At 38.3% G+C, this 16,912-nt stretch overlaps 1 pseudogene; it reads left to right on the top strand.

Annotated features, from left to right (window-relative positions):
* The first annotated feature begins 1,122 nt into the window (after positions 1-1,122).
* On the top strand, positions 1,123-3,298 carry LOC126964127 (40S ribosomal protein S11-like; annotated as a pseudogene).
* Positions 3,299-16,912: the final 13,614 nt, after the last annotated feature.

Raw genomic sequence — 16,912 nt, 5'->3', positions numbered from 1 at the left:
AAAATATGTTCAAACATTAAAGGTAAAAATAAATTGCTATAATATTTTTGAAGGGCAATTTGGCAATGTCTTCGAAAATTAAAGCATGTACCCTTAGTCCCACCAAATTGCTCTAGATTTTTTTAGATATACTTTCATATATACAAAAGCGTGACAATGGAGAAAGAGAAGGAGAATGAGAGAACAAGAGAGTGAAAAAAAAAGGAAGAGAAGTGGAAGGAGAAGGAGAAGGAGAAGGAGGAGAAGGAGAAGCAGCAGCTGCCAGGTGCTCACTTACAGAGCTGTTTATCCAGATAATGGAATAAACTGCAACAAAGAAAAGAAGTAGATTTGGGTTGATTTAGAAAAGTCTTTAAAATACCAGCAGAAGACAAGGAGGGAATAGTGTGATATTAAAACAAACAAATATAAGAAAATAAAATGCCCATGTACTCTGGAAGAAAGTACAAGAAATTGTGCCCAGTATGAAGCAATTGTCTCTGAGCTGGAAACTGACCTTTTCATGCTCTGCTTTGATGCTGCAGTTGGAACTCCACAAACCATGTTTCTCCTTGGCCATGTGACTTCCTGTTAAGGTTTGGTGACAGATCACTGATTATGGATATCTTTTCACTGTCCTAAAAATCCTCTACACTCTGCCTTTCAGAAATAGGCCCTTTCATATGTAATGCATAGGTGGTTGGATAATGTAACGGTATAATGTGTGTAGAATCTGTAACCTGCTTGGCTCATGGTTAGCAGCGCAATCCACTTTTTCATTCACTGAACAAAGATTTATTAAAGGAAAAAAATGTGGCTCCCATCCTCACATACTTTGTCTTCTTGCTATGCAGGAAGTAGGTGGAAAGCTGTAATTTGATTATGCTGCCAGGACATAGAGCAAGGCAAATTCACTGTAGCTTTTTATAATTTGTCACACACACACAAACATTGAGGCCCCTGTTGGCATGCAGACAGGAAAGAGTAAACCAGGTAAACAGGAGAAGCCATTTGTCATGGAGTCTGATTCCATTAGTCAAGTGGTTTTCAGTCGGAGATGATTTTGTCCTACTGGAGATTTTAGGCAATGTTTGGAGACGTAAGTGGGGGGATTGCTACTGGCACCTTGTAGGCAAAGGAAAGATGTTGCAAAACATCATACAACGCACAGGACAGACCCTCACAACCAAGAATTATCTGGCTCCAAGTGTCAATAGTGGCAAGGTAAGGAATGCCTGTGTTCTGAGAACTGAACCACTGTGATTATCGGGGGGCAGGGATGTCTCCAGGAGTCTTGGTGTGAGAGTCATTCTCACCTGCTTAGGCAAGTCCCCCAAACTCCCAGTTTCAATTTCCTCATCTTCAAAATGAGTATAATAGAATCTTCCCACCTCCATAATTGGTCGCGATGTGCAAATCAATCCAAAGATGAAAAGATTTAAGAAGTAGACCAGGTGGACAATTTAAAACGGGTACCTTTCTATTATTATTACTGGCCTTTTCATGAAATAAAAAATTGCCAGCAAACTTCAAAGATTCTGTTAATTAAAAGAGACTTATCAAAACCAACATTGGTATAATTATGGCACCAGCACCCAATTTTCATCACTAGGAATATGGCTCATTTCGGGGGCTTGCATTATAACATCACAGGTTCAAAAGGGAATGAAAATTAAATGAGTTTCTTAATAGTGCCAACATTCCAAACATTTGATGTAAAAATAAACAAAGAATATATTATGGCTGCACATTATTCATTCTGTTTATAGATACTTCTCCTTTCAATACTGTCCCAGGCACAAGGAGCCAATAATACAAGCCATGCCAAAAATCACAAATTGTGTCTTGCTTGGTACTTGACAAGTTTTCCAAAGTTATCAAGGTTCATTTAATAACCAACTTGCCAGTAGCTGTTAAGGAGCATGAGGAGATGAGTCAATGGTTTATTTTCTCTTGTGAGTTAGCACCTTGATCGTGTTCCTTAGCTTAGAGAACCATTTCTCTTGTAGCTTTATTCCTTAGGCTGGCTCGCTCGTCTTCTTTCTAACTCCAGCATGTATGGATTATGTATCTATTATGAGTCCAGTGGGTGAAGACCTTGCCTCATCCATATTGTAGCTTTGCAAAAAGTGAGTGTGCAATGTAATCAAGTAAGTTAAGTTCTATTAACATTTCTCAAGGGAATTCTTCTTATGTCTCAGTCTTCCATTGCATCTGCAGAGATTCCTGGTGAACATTTACTGAAGGAAATGAATGTGATCCTCTCATGTTACAATCAGTAAGCTGAAAACTGCTACTTGATCGAGCCATCGGATCATAATGAAAATAAAATTTACCACAGCTTTGTACAATTTCTGAAAAGAGGACCTATTAGCCTATTCACTACAACACAGCAGCATCAACACAAACCCCACCAGGCAGAGAAGTTCGAGTGATTTCCTAAATCTCATTGCTGTGGGAAGAACAGGGCCTCATGCTAGGGGTCTGTGGCCTCACCAGTTGCATGGATTAGGATGGTGGTGAGGAGAAACTAAGGTAAGAGTTGATGAATATATGACTTTCAAAAGCTACATAAGCCAAGAGACAGTATACTTAGTAGAGTTTAGCCATTCTTTGAAACCCTTTCAAAAAATCTGATTAAAATATAAACAAGGAGAGCTTTGATCAACAGAGCCAAGCTTTCCTCAGTGTTTACCAAGCACTAAGTCCTGCAGTCTGGTGAATTCTGGAATTATGGAGATGAATAAAACTCAACCCCTTTACTCAAAGAACTAATGGACTATTTGATGATTCAAGGGTGTCTACAAAACAATGATCTAAGGTGGGTTTTTTTATTCAGGAAGCTGAAAAGATAGCAGACATTAAGACAGAGTGAGGCTATCAAAAACAGACAACCATCTTTCAAAACAAAAAAATTCCTGCTGAGAGACACTGGCAACGAGAAGCTCCCGCGGTAATACAAGAACATTGGTCTGGGCTTCAAGACACCAAAAAAGGACACTGAGGGCACCTAGACTGATGAGAAATTTCCCTTCACTGGTAGCATCTCCATTTGAGAGAGGATTCTGTCTGGCATGGTGAACAAAATGAACAGTCAGAGAACAATTATCATCTGCCCAGACTATCTGCACTACATGTCCAAGTGTAATTGTGTTGAGAAGTGCCATGAGAATATGCCTGTTCACCTATTCTCCCCCTCAGGGACATCCAGATCGGTGACACTGTCACAGTGGGTGAGTGCCAGCCCCTGAGCAAGACTGTACACTTCAACATGCTCAAGGTCACCAAGGTGTCCAAGAAGCAATTTCAGAAGTTCTGAGTATGTACATCTTCTCACTCACCAAAAGGAAGTACAGTTATTTTCTCATTCACACATACACAAAGATCTAAAGTGGCATCAATGTTTACAGGAGGATACGAATGCATTGGCTGTTTCTGAAAAATATCAGGTATGGCATCCCCAACCAGGAGATATTCAATAAGAGTCTTAAAGGGAAAATGGAACAAGGTGTAGGGCATGACTGGAACATGGGCATATGTTAGTGAACTGCAATGACACAAACTAGGAAGTATGATTCATACTGGGGGTGTCCACAGATAAGCCTGGAGATATTGGCTGGGTCAGAGCTTGAAGAACCATGTGATGGTTCTGGCTGTGATCACAGCCACCCTGGCTGTGGTGTTTATATTTTACAGGACGCATCAGTAGTTCCCAAATTTTGGCATTTCATTCACCAAGAAATTATCCCCAAATGAGTGGGGTGCTCACATAGGGTGTTAATTTTTTTCTATCATCATAACATGGCATTAAGGAACAAATCTCTGTAGCAGAGATTCCCAGTGAAAAATATTTTATATCTCAAGCATCCCTTCCTGGATCAACTTAAAACTACACTTTTCTCTCCTCGACTTTACCTCGGATCACAAGACTTGCTGCGGCCAGTAGTCTGACAAATTGTTGTTCTCTCAGCTTGGAAGATCTTCTTTGGATATCTTCATTTTCTTGTACACACACTACGTGTGAAGCTCTGCCTCATCTTTGCCATTTCACACTCAGTGGCTCAACTTCCAACGTGTCAGCATTTGCCTCTCTTTGTCTGCGGCCTTTCTCTGGCCAAGGAAACCAATTCTGACATTGCACAGGCAAGCAGAAAATGCCAGAGAATTAACACCCTCCTCCCCCAGGAGCAACCTCAACCTATGGGTGTCAGGAATAATGCATAAAAACCACAGCTTTTTCACTGTTTGAAGGGAATTCTTCTAAAGTGCTTGCTCAACAACCCTTCCCAGGGCTTCCCATAAGGACTTAAGTTACCCACTGTAGTAACTTTCTTCATATTTGAGCCTGAGACTCATTGACTGTTCTCCCTTCGTCTCGCTTCTCTAACTCTCTATTGGTGTTTGACTCCTTATTTCAGAGTCTGCTTCTGGGGAAACCCAAACTAACACACACACATACACACACACACATACACACACACACACACACACACACACACACACACACAACCAGAGACAGCTTAATTACAACTTCTGAAAGGAAGGTTCCTTTGATGAATCATGCAAAAGATGATCTCTCCATCTTAATTCCCAAAGCACAGGATCTGTACCTTTCTACTAGACATTTCACGCTTTTGTGTCTATGCCAACTTCTCTTAAGGGCAGCAAACTCCTAAAGGGCATTATCCACACTATTTCTAAAGTGTGTTTTCTGTAACATCTGTCTCCATGTTGGCAAATAAAAATTCAATAAGTCTTGACTTTGAAATTTGAAATATAAACCCTACCCATGTTGCCGTTGAAACTCAGTTGGCAAAGAATGACCATTCCAAACAAAAACAAATCTAGTATTTTTAAGAGAGTTCTTTCTAAAGGCAATGCATCTTGATTTCTGCAAGGTATTTGACATTATGCACCATTTAATTATGGAGGATTTAGGGAAATCTGGGCCAGGTGATGTCACAGGTACATGAAAGTATAGTGAGTTGAACAATCACAACATACTGGGAAGAGGTTTAGTGACGATCTGAGTGAAACTTCCTGAGGATGTGTCAGGTCTCTGACATTGATCTTTGACTATTACAAGACATTTTTAGTGAGAAAAAAAATTCAGTTTCTCACTCACTATGGATTTGCTGAAGTTTGGCTGATGTTATCTGGGCTTGATGAAATTTGGCTCTAAGCTGAGGTCTCTTGTATTTTATATCAAGAAATAATACAAAGATTGGTAAGTATATTTATTAGATTTATAAACTATAAAAGATGGAAGAGAGAACCTAAACTCTTTTCTGGTAGAATCATGAGTCAAAGTATCCTTCATAAATTGGAATAACTGTCTAAAATCAACTAGATTTAAGAGAGGCCAATGTAAGATGTGTGACTGAGATCAGGTAATTTATAATAAGGTAGAATAGCCATAACTGACTCCATGTCTAATCATACAAATAAAGACTTGCATGGTTAATGGAGTTAATATTATTCCATAAGAACCAAAATATAGAAGCTAAAAATAAAACCTAATACAATCTTAGAAGGCATTGATAGACATGAAACTTATTTTTTTGAGAACCAGATTCTGGATATTAATAAAACATGGATTCCTTTAGTTCTTCCCAGTTTTTCCAAACTCTGCATAAATAGTTCTGGGGGTCCTCAGGGAGAGTCTCATAAGCTCTCAAGCAGGAGGTGGAATCCGCTCTTTCCATTGCTCCTTCACAATCCACCAGTACTGCTCCATGTTTCCTGGAGATTCTGCCTTATATCCCAACAACGCCTGCATAGTCAGGTACCTAAGCCCTCTCCTGTTTCTTTTCTTCTCCAGATGTAGCTCTCCCAGAGCACAGCTCAGGGAATTACATCAATGCTATGCTTCCACTGTACCCCACCGGAAGAAAGGGCTCTGTGTGCTTGGTTACAGAGACCATTCAACAAAGCTACTTCATACCCTGGGTGCCTTAGCGAAATCATAGCCCCTGCACAACATCACTACTCACGTTGAAGAGAATGGACCAGAGTTCATGGGTGGCAGACTGTTGTCTAAAATGCTAACATCTGACACTGCCTCTTGTTCTTGCGTGAAATTTTATATAATCATCTCTTCCTTTACGATGTCCCATGTAGATAGATCCATCATGGGTGCTTCCTCAGACCTGGCCAGGAGGCCTGAATTCTAGATTAGGTATAGCTAAGACTCAAACTGGAACTGTATGCTAGAGTCAACCACAGTTGGTTTAAATCTTAGCTCTAGAAATTAGTTAATTACTCTCTTTGGGTGAAGTTGATTTATCTTTCAAAGCCTCAGCTCTCTTATCTGTAAAATGAAGATACCAGTACCTATTTCAGAGATATTAAGTGACTTTTTAGGAGGAATGAAGTGATACGCAGAAAATACTTAGCACAGCACTGGACACATACTGTTTTATCAAAGGACAATCACTGTTACTATTATTGCAATTATTGTAATTATACTTCGCTAGATTATGCTGCATGTACTGACCATGGAAGAGTCTACTAACCACAAAAACTCCACATTTAAGAACGTTGATCTATAGGATGATTTCTGTACCGGTCACCGGAGAGTCTTTGCTGGCAGATGTTTAGGGCATACACTTCCCAGAGCAATCTTCGTTTGCTATGAGGAGAAATAAGAACAGGACGACAAAAGATCTCTAAATACTTCTACTGAATACAATTTAGTAAATTCTGGAGTTTAGTAACATAACTAAAAATGGAAACAGTACATTTATGAAGCACTATTGAGTAAAAAAATTTTAAATAGCTCATTTTTTAAAAGCATTTTATTAAAACTATTTTTAGATAAAAATGATTGATGTTATTATTATGAAGATGGCCATCACTCTCTCTGCTCTGAGTCAGTACAGACTACCAAATTGTCTCTAGAACCATTTAAGAGGCCATGATGAGGTAGAAAGGATTTTACAGAAGTAAGTGAAGATAGCTGCAGATGGCAGATTCGGAGATGTAGAAATCACAGGGGAAAATTGCTGATACATTAGCTTGTCTAGTGATAGAAGGGACAAATGAATATCCTTTAGAATTCAAAGGAACCTTGTAATCAACACAATTTGTTTGCAGTCCAGGAAATGAATCTAGGTGGGTTAAATGATATTCAGTTCTTCTTAGGAAATATCAGAGGCAGAACGAGTACCAAATCTCCTGACTCTCTGTCTAGTAATCTGCCACAACCTAAGCTTACTCCTCTGCCCCAGAGTCACTTCCCTGGCAAGAGTGTTACATCGCTGTAACAGGGCTTCTCAGATTCTGTGTTGAGGAATGAGTTTTCTTTCCAAATCCCTCATGAGCCACTATTTTTGTTCTATACCCAGTTGATGAGATGAATCCATTGAACATGCACTTGGATGTCAAGTAATATCAAATTTCTTAAGGTTTGTTTTCAATTTCTGTACTTATCTCATGCAGATGGCTAGCAGTTTCTTTCTTTATTTTAATTCACTGAGAGTTTACACATTAGATATCATCCTAACCCAAGTTCAGTGCGTCCTAGAGTGATTTTTAAAAAGTTTTAATAGGTATATTTGATTGATTGTGCTTCGGAATGCTTCAGAATGGTCCTACTACTTTTTCTTCAAAAATGTTTTTAATTCTTCTATGAGGTAGGCAGCCTCTAAGATGGCTCAGATGGCCCTTACCTACTGTCATCAAGCTCTGTTCAGCTCCTTTCTCCTAGAGTGTGGGCTAGAATTACTAACTCACTTCTAATGAATAGAAGATAGCAGACCTGAAGAGATGTCAATTATGCAATTAGGTTATAAAAATACTTTGGCTTGTATTGGGTTCAGGTTCTCTCTCTGTTTTGTTTCTCTGTGTGTGTGTGTGTCAGGATCTCTCTCTCTCTCTCTGTCTCTCTCCACTGTCTTTTTCTTCTCTCTCTTTTTATCTCTATTCCTCTCTTTCTCTTTCTTCTCTGTTTCTACTCTCTCTCTTTCTTGTCTTTCTCTCTCTCTTTCTCTCTCTCTCTCCCTTTCTCATCTTTTCCCTCTCTCTCTTTCTCCTTTCTCTGTTTCTTTTCTATCTCTTCTCTCTCTCTTCCTTCCTGTCACCCTCCTTCCCTTCCTCCTTTCTTCCTTTCTTCAGATTCCAGCTCTGGCAGCAGCTAGCTGCCAAGCTGTTAGCAATCCTGTGGATGAAGCCACATGGCAAGTAAGCGATGGTTGCTTATCCAGCAACAGCCAGTGAAGACCTAAGACCTCCTACCAGCACCCACGTGAGGGAGCTTGGAAGCAGATCCTCTCCAGTCAAGTCTTGAGATGACGGCAGCCCCAGCTGACATCTTGATTGCAGCCTCATGAGATCCTGAGTCAGAGGCACTCAGCTTAAGCTATAGCCTGGATTCCTGACTCAGAGAAACTGAGATAATAAGTCTTTGTTGTCTTATGCCATTTAGTTTCAGGTAATTCATTATACAGCCATAGATAACTAATAGGTCCTGCTATGAGCATAGCCAGAGAAATCTTCAATCAACATCAACAATGAGCATAAATACGTACAGTTTCTTTTTCTTAATAGTTACATAGTTGAAATGCAGTTGAGGAAATATGAAGGCCTATCTACACCAATTGAGTATAGCAGATGCTCTTCAAGGGTAGCATACCCATTCTCCAGGGGCTGGAAACAGTGAATACTGATGGCTCAGAGCTTCTTCCCTCATTGGAATTTCTCTTGGCTTTAAGGAACTATCTCTTCCAAGATTACAGTGTCTTCCAGGGGATAGCTGTGGACATGACTGATTAATGTAAAAACACAGGAGTCTGGCCCCCTTGTCTCAACTGCGACAGCTCAGAAGACCATCCCAGTACCAAGTTCCCTGTGGGATCAGCTGAGACCCCCATCATAATGGCATTGGGGTCAGCTTTTCTGTTTGCCCAATATTGATCATCACTTCCTTACAGGTTCACCTCCTAAGAGCATCCCTTAGTAAACCTTCTACATACAACTCCTGATATATTCTGGAGAATCCAGTTTAAGACATTTGTGTTTCTGGTAAAATTCTTCTCCCAGGACATTGTGTGATAAAATCTTTCCAAGTAAATATTTTTCTCCCAATAAGCTTATTGGCTTTTATTATCTTCCCAGGATAGATCCCAGTTCAACCTTCTTTATCACCACTAGCATGACTTTTTTCTTGCATGCCTACAGCTCAAGCTTGACACTGAACATCACACGGTTGGGGAAATAAAGAGGGCTAGTGGCATCAGCCACTTGTTTGTAAAAATCACTGAACCTTTTCAGTCTCCAGAGATGTTCTTATAGTTCAAGTCACATCTGGCAAATGAAGTAAAGACATGGCTCACTCCATGCTTGCGTTGGCTGTGCCAGAGAAGCCCCAGACCAGATCGGACATCCCAGCAGGACTTTTGTCACACTAAGAAAAAAATAATGTGGGCAATTGTTCTTTTCTCCTTGAACCTCCTGCTGTTTAAGTCAGTCGATCTCTGCCTCCAACTTAGGCAAGCAGCTTTATTTTCTCAAGCTGATTTTGTTCCATACAATATGAAATCATCTCTCACCTTTTTGAATGAGAATAGGAATACAATGAAAGTTGGGAAGAATAAATATTTTTTGAATACTAACCCACTGAATGCTTACAATACTCCAAAAATCTCTAAAAATGATCACTATTCAGCAAGTGAGGAAACTGAAGTATGAGTAGCTTGGATAAGGTATCATGAACTATACGTGATCTGAGAAAAATGATTCAATACTAAGATATAATGTAAACAGTCAATGTACCTTTTCAAAGCACTACCTGAATATTGTCTAATAGGCCCACCCAAGATGATTTAATTTTCTAAGGTAAGCTAGGGCACACTAGCCAAATCTGAACTTTAACATGTTTTGTAAACAAAATTTTATTGGAACACAATCACATTCATTTGTTTATGTATTTTCTATGGCCACTTTTGTGCTGCAATGGTAGACTTGAGTGTTTGCAACAGAGACCATATAGCCCACCAAGTCTTAGATATTAACTATCTGGCTCTTTATGGAAAAGCTTTGATGTCCTCTGCCTGAGTTAGTATTTGCTACTGACTACGGACCAGTCTCAAAGATACCTGTACAGGATTTGCGTGGAAAAAAAAAAAGAACTCCAAAAGTTTCAGTCTTTTTGCCTGTGGAACATTAACCAGGGTTCAATCAAAGCTAGCATTTTTATACCAGAATCATTTTAGTGCCTATATATATGTTTAGTCTCTTAAATTCTCTTTCAACCACTTTTACCACCTTGCTGATTCCTTTGTTAGTAAATTAAATAAATTTTTGACTCATGCACACTATTTTCTATGTGTTTATTTATTTATTTATTTGAGACAGGGTCTTGTTCTGTCATCCAGGCTGGAGTGCAGTGGCACCATCCTGGCTTACTGCAACCCGCACCTCAAGCCATCCTCCCCCTTAAGCCTCCCAAATAGCTGTGATCACAGAAGCATACCACCACACCTGGCTAATTTTTTATAAGACTTTTTTTGCATAGCTTGGGTTCTCACCATGTTGCCCATGTTCATCTTGGACTCCTGGGCTCAAGGGATCCTCCTGCATCAGTCTACCAAAGTGCTGGGATTACAGTTGTCAGCTACTATGCCTGGTCCTCACTATTTGTATCAGATAAGTATTCTTAAGTTTGTGAAAAGTATACCTTGACATAGACCTGTGCTTTGAAAAAAAAAAAATAGAGTATATGATTTTTAAAAACCTCTTTGTATTCTGTTGCTTCTTCATCTGTGGAAATTAAAAAGTAGACATGTTGATGAGCCTTTCACTATAATGTTAAAATGAAAGAGCCAGAGATCATGAAGATTTTTCCCCCTTCCACTGAGTGTGAGTTCTTTGGGCAAGAACTCTTATGTAAGTTTAATAAACACATCTTAACAAATAGCTTCATTCAACGATGGCAAAAAAAATAAGCATGTTTCCATTCAAGCCCTAGCAAGCAGGAATTGATTTGGAAGAGAAACTGAATGGCTCAGCTCTTTTTGTTGTTGTTTTATTTTCTATACTCAGAATACTACCAGGTTCACTGTGATGAGGAAAAAAAGCCTTTTGAAGAAAGAAGATCACTTTCGTGCAAGCAACCTGTCATTGAACAACGTTAGGAGTTTAGGAGACAGGAGGTCAGATGATTCTTCTCACAGCAAAGGTTCTTTTTAATTTACCTTTGACCAGCATCAGATGAGATACAATTGTCCTCTTTTGTAAAATTAGTATTATAACCCTTTCTTTGAAAATCTTTGAAAAACCTAAACAATATATTCACATTGCTTAAAGTTTAGTAGGTGTTCAATAAGGATCAGTACTGCATATGCTTTCCCAATCCCCCTGCTCTTAATCGGGTTATGTCATGTATACAAGTATATACCGTCTTAGTACATTTCATCAGAATAGGAGCAAATATAAGTTTAGTAGGAGTTCTGAAATACACTTTAACAGAGAACTTGGGGGGCAAGCAGAGGTTTCTCTTATTCTGCCAGGAAGATCTCTTAGGCTGTAGTATTCTCGTTCTGCTAATTCTAAAATAGCATGCATGCCTTAGCACAATGATGGCTTCCTGACCAATTAAAGTCTTAAGATGGATCATGAAAACACTCCCATTCTCTCCCTTCATTCATAGAGTGAATTTATATATACTCTGTTGGCAAGAATGAATCTATCAAAGTTGTCATCCTGAAGTCATCCACAGAATAAAAATGATTCCAAACCACCATAAACTCTTAGCACATGCTCACCTGTATTTTACCAAAATGCACAAGTATATAAAACCTTTTCTTATTGTCCTGGGCTTTTTTTTTTTTTTTTCATATATTATTGGCTCTTCAATTGCTAAAAGGACTTTCTGGCATCTACTTTCTCCTTGACAGGAACATAAGAGCCAGTGTAATATAGAGCTATTTCTATGTGGTTCTTTTAATCCATTTCAGCTTTTGTCTCAAATGCACTGTGCTAATATGTAATCTAACTCTACAATCCCATTTCTTTGCACCATACATCAGGAGACCAAAAGTCTCAGAGATTTCTTGCTAAGCCGTGTTCTCAAGGCCCTGTGAGCGGTGAAGCTGCCTAAATGCCTAGAATGCATATTCTCACTGCGTGGGTATTTTTACTCTCTAAAAGCTCTTGACCTAACCTTCTATCCCTAGGGCTAGTAAAATCACATCCCAGGAAAAATCCTAGTGATTCTCATCTTGAAATTCCTTCTCAGTGAGAGTGGGGGAAGGGAGTTAAGTTTTCTTGATTACCTGCCAGCTGTTTAACACATGTTATCTCATTTTATCTCCATACATCCCTGTGAAGCAAGTCATTATTGTCTCAGGTTTGTGGGACAAGAAACAAAAACTCAGAAGGTTTAAGGAAATTATCCTGAATCCTAGCTGGTAGGAGGCAGGGATACTAAATTATGTTGCTTTAGCAAATACACTTTCAACAATCTTATAGCTGCTTCCAAATCTCAGAATTGAATCCTTAAACTTCCATAATTTGAGTTGTATTTAATTGCAAACTCAGTAGGATGAATACCCATTAAGGAATATGAATATTGCCAAGTCACTTGATGTAATATTAATAACAATATTCTAAAATTTGCAGAAACTTTAGGGATTGTCTAATTCAACCTCTTTGTGTTACATAAAAGCATCCATGACATGTTCAAGTGTAATGAAAAAATAAATTTTCTGATTCAATAAAGTTGTCAGGAACACATCTAATGACTGTTTTCAAGTCAACTGTTTCTCACCAACTGAATTCTTCTAAAACCAGAGCACAGTAATTTGGTCCAGATTGTGATTAGAGCCCAGCTTGTATAATAGTAGTTCTGGAAAATAGATGTTTGTGAATTCAGCCTTTCTATTCATATGTCAAACAGAGAACATGTGTGGCCTGAGATGCAATTTTTTTCAGAAATTGTCATGGAATCTCTTTGACTGGCATGTGTGGGAAGAGGCAGGTGTGTGCATCCACACAAGCTGTGGGGAATTTTATTATGTTTGTTCTAAACCTAGTCCAGAGATCCTGGCTCAGTCAGAATTTCTCATCAATAAAATTTACTTTAAATCTTAACTCAATACTTTAAATAAATATTTATTTTTATTTATTTATAAATAAAATTTGTTTTTATTTATAAAATACTAAAATAAAATTTGTATTTATTTATAAATACTAAAATAAAATAAATAAAAGTAATTATTACTTTAAATTTTTAAATCTCGTTAATGAAATTACGTTAATATGACCCTGCCCAAACTCTGTTTTTCATTTGCCCCATTCCCTCTGCTCTTTCTCTTACCTTCTGAATTATATCCAAACACATCCAAAAAGATTTATCCATATTTCTTTATTTTCAAATTCAGTATAAGCAACTTTGTTTTTTTCATGGATAAGCTAATTTAATAGACTTTACTCTTTTTGGTTGCCCAAGTTCCACATTAATACTCTACTCTTGGTAGTTCTCTTCCAGGAATTTGGAGACTGGATGCTGTAGGGGTCTGATCTGAGTTATCCAAGTGGGAATAGAGGGAGAGTGAGTCTAAATAAAAGGTTAGTGAGGCTGATTATCAATGTCTAAAACTGAGGGGAAGCTTTGAACCAGAGTATAGAGGGGTTGGGCCTTGGGAGGTTTCCTAGGATGCCAGTAATCATCGAGGATAGGAAGGAGATTGCGAAGTCTGCTTGACTGTTTTGGACACAGAGAGAAATAAAACGTAATTTTGCAATGAAATGGCAGCGTTACACCCAGGGACAAATTATGATTACAAGATAATCACTAAGACATTTGTAACAGTGGTGGCCTTGAAGTAGAACTAGGAGATGAGGGATTTGGAGTGAGAAGGATGCTTATTTCTACTGTATAACTTTGGGAAATGATTTGTGTTTCTAATATATAAATATATTACCTTTTTCAATAAAGAAAACCAAAGTTTTATTTTTACAGAAGAACAACCACAGTTATAATAGTATGAGATGTGAGCATGAATACAAATAGACCCCAAAAGAAACATCACTGGTTACAAATGAAAAGTAAATGACTGAAGGGTGATACTCACAGTCTTCCAAGCCTTCACAGCATCTTAAAATTTGCCTTGTTGGAGCACACCATACCCAGGGTTACCAGCATCTATGATTGAACTTTAAGCATGTATGAGGCACTCTAAGGCACTGAAATATTAATTTAAGTTTAGAAACATGACACATTCTCAGTACAAAATGATATTCGGAAATATGTGATACTTCTGTAGGTCAGAGAAAAGGGAGCTCAAATCTAAGAGGGGAGTCCCATAATGTTTGTGAAACCACAGAGACAGAATTTAAATAAGCCCTTGAGGGCTGGTGAAGTAAGAGCATGTGGGTGGAAGGAAGCCAGCGTTTGAGGGCATGAACCCTACACCAAGATGTGTAAGAACAAGATGGTGATGTAGATTCCTATTGGGCTATTTTGGAATAGATTGATTTATAAAGTCAAAAATACTTCTTGGGGCTAAATTTGGAGTTTCGGAGAGGGAACTGAATGTCAGTGGTGGCATTGAATAAAACCATGCATAGATCGGGTCATGGGAGAAATGTGACCACAGTTGTATCATTAGTTTGATTATGTTGTCTCCCATGTGCAGGAGAGCTTGGAGAAAAAGCAAGTGGAAGCTTGGAGGGAAATTCCTCTTTCTGGAGGAATAATTGGGGTTCAGTTACTTAAGGGGGCATTTGGGGAAGATGAAGGACGAGAGGTAGAGTTCCAGGCCCCTAAATCCTGTCTCAATAACAGCAGCAGTGATGATTTGACTTGTCAAATATATTGGATTTCCTCCTGATATGTCATTTATGGAAAGCATTGTGTCCCTAAAGGTGTTAATAGCTCCATCATCTAAGTATGAGCCCAGCAGTGTCTGACCTAAGCTGGAAATAGGGTGATGGAAAGAGATAGGTTTGGAACACATTGAGGAAATGTGAAAACTCAGCAGGAATTTGTGACTGACTGGACATATAATAAAGGAAGAGAAACCATAAAATATGACACTGAGGATTGTATTAAGGTCATTTGGTAGCCATTTTGATCTGTATAAAATTTATGTGGTGTTAGAATACCCAGCATAAATGTCTTCCAGAAATTTGAGAACATGAAATGACGCCGGGAAAACACCTGTGGGCAAAAGACATAATTTAGAAATCTTGAGTAGGAAAGATCAGGAATACATTGGAAATGGTTTTCAGAGAGAGATGAATGAGAAGATCACAATAATGGCCATAGTTGAAATACACTGAACACATACGTGCCAAACATTATACATGGATAATTTCATTTGATATTATTTTCATTATCCATATTATAACTAGGATATGCATATTGTTTTCTGTTTTTATTTTATAGCTGAGAGGCTGTGGCACAAGAGAGGTAAAAGAATAATGCCCATAGTAACAGAGACATCATAAGATTAAATCTAGGCAGTCTAGCTCCAGAGCTTGTATTTTCTCAGAGGGGAGGTGCGATAAGCATTTTTAAATGGCATAGGATAAAGTGGCCAAAAAAGTCCAAGAATCTGGACACTACCAGTGAGGTGGAGGGCACTCCAGGTGTCTGTTATGGAGTTGAGGATTTCATGGCAGTGTACTGTACTGGAATAAGAAATTGGACACAAACTAAGTGTCTGTCAGCTAGAAGACTGACAAAATAAAATGTGACTCATACATTCAATGGAGTATTACATCGCCATAATAAAAAAGATGAGGCATGTCTGTATTATTGAACCAGATCGGGACACTTGGCATGCTTATAAGTGAGAGCAAGAGACACATCCTCTCACTTTTTAAATAATACCGTTTATGTAAATCATATAGATGTTCTTTCTTTAACGACTAGAAAAGTATCTTGGAAGATGATCTTTAAAATGTTGAAAATGATGACCTAGTTATTTAGGGGTGAAAGGGATGATGATTAGAGGAATTTTGATGGTTCTCACTTTCTTTTTTATTTTTTTCCTGCATTGTGTGAGTTTTCTAAAATCACTACGAATTTGCTAAGTAAGAAAAAACTTAACAAAGCTGTTTGTGATTTAAAACAAGAATGGTCAAGTGCATTAAATGTTGTGGAGACATCAAAAAACATGATGAAGACTGAGGGAAAAATTAAATTTGCTTTCAATTTAGACAGTGTTCCTCCTTCTCCAGTGAGATGGAACCAGTCAATTAGCCATTTGTTCCCTTACTGTCCACTTCTTTTTCTGTGAAAAACAGCAATAAAACTTAGAACACAATTCTATTCATGGGAAGGCCAAGACGCAAATGATCTCAGTACTTTGTAGACGACACTTATGACAGAATCCAGGAGTTAGAGAATTTTTCTTCTAGGGTCCTTATTCAGATAATTTAATTCCCCAGGTGTAAACTTCTGTCTGGTTGGTTTGTTGTGTGTGTGTGTGTGTGTGTGTGTGTATGTGTGTGTTGACTTGTTATGCCCCTCTGGTCACAGTGCAAAGCTATTTGATCATCAGACATTAGACAAAGTGGAAGGATTTTCAGCAGATCGCAAATCTATCAATTTTTTTGAAGGATCTCCCATCATCTTGTTCTCATCAAATACACCTTCTTGACTTAAAATCAACTTTGCCAACTCTGTTTACCAAAATAAATCAGTGTGTCCAGGGTGTTCCCACATTTTACTTCTGAGCCAAATGCTGTCTTATTCTTCCCATTTAAATTACAGTTTAGGACTATAAAATGTGTTGATTAACATCATTAGAGAAAATCTTAAAGAGCTCCATTAACTGTGATACGTGCCAGAAGATATACACAAAATAAAGTGTGGACTCCTTTAAGCCCATTCACTACTGCTCCAGATAAAAAAGACTCATGTAGAAGTTGTAGATTATTAGATAAAAGCTCTTATACCTCAAGGGAATGTTGCCATTGCAATCTG

The sequence above is a fragment of the Macaca thibetana genome, chromosome 10 (genome assembly GCF_024542745.1).
Source record: "Macaca thibetana thibetana isolate TM-01 chromosome 10, ASM2454274v1, whole genome shotgun sequence".
NCBI classification, from domain to species: domain Eukaryota; kingdom Metazoa; phylum Chordata; class Mammalia; order Primates; family Cercopithecidae; genus Macaca; species Macaca thibetana.
The sequence above is the reverse complement of the archived record's forward strand: the minus strand, read 5'-3'. Positions and strand labels throughout refer to the sequence as shown.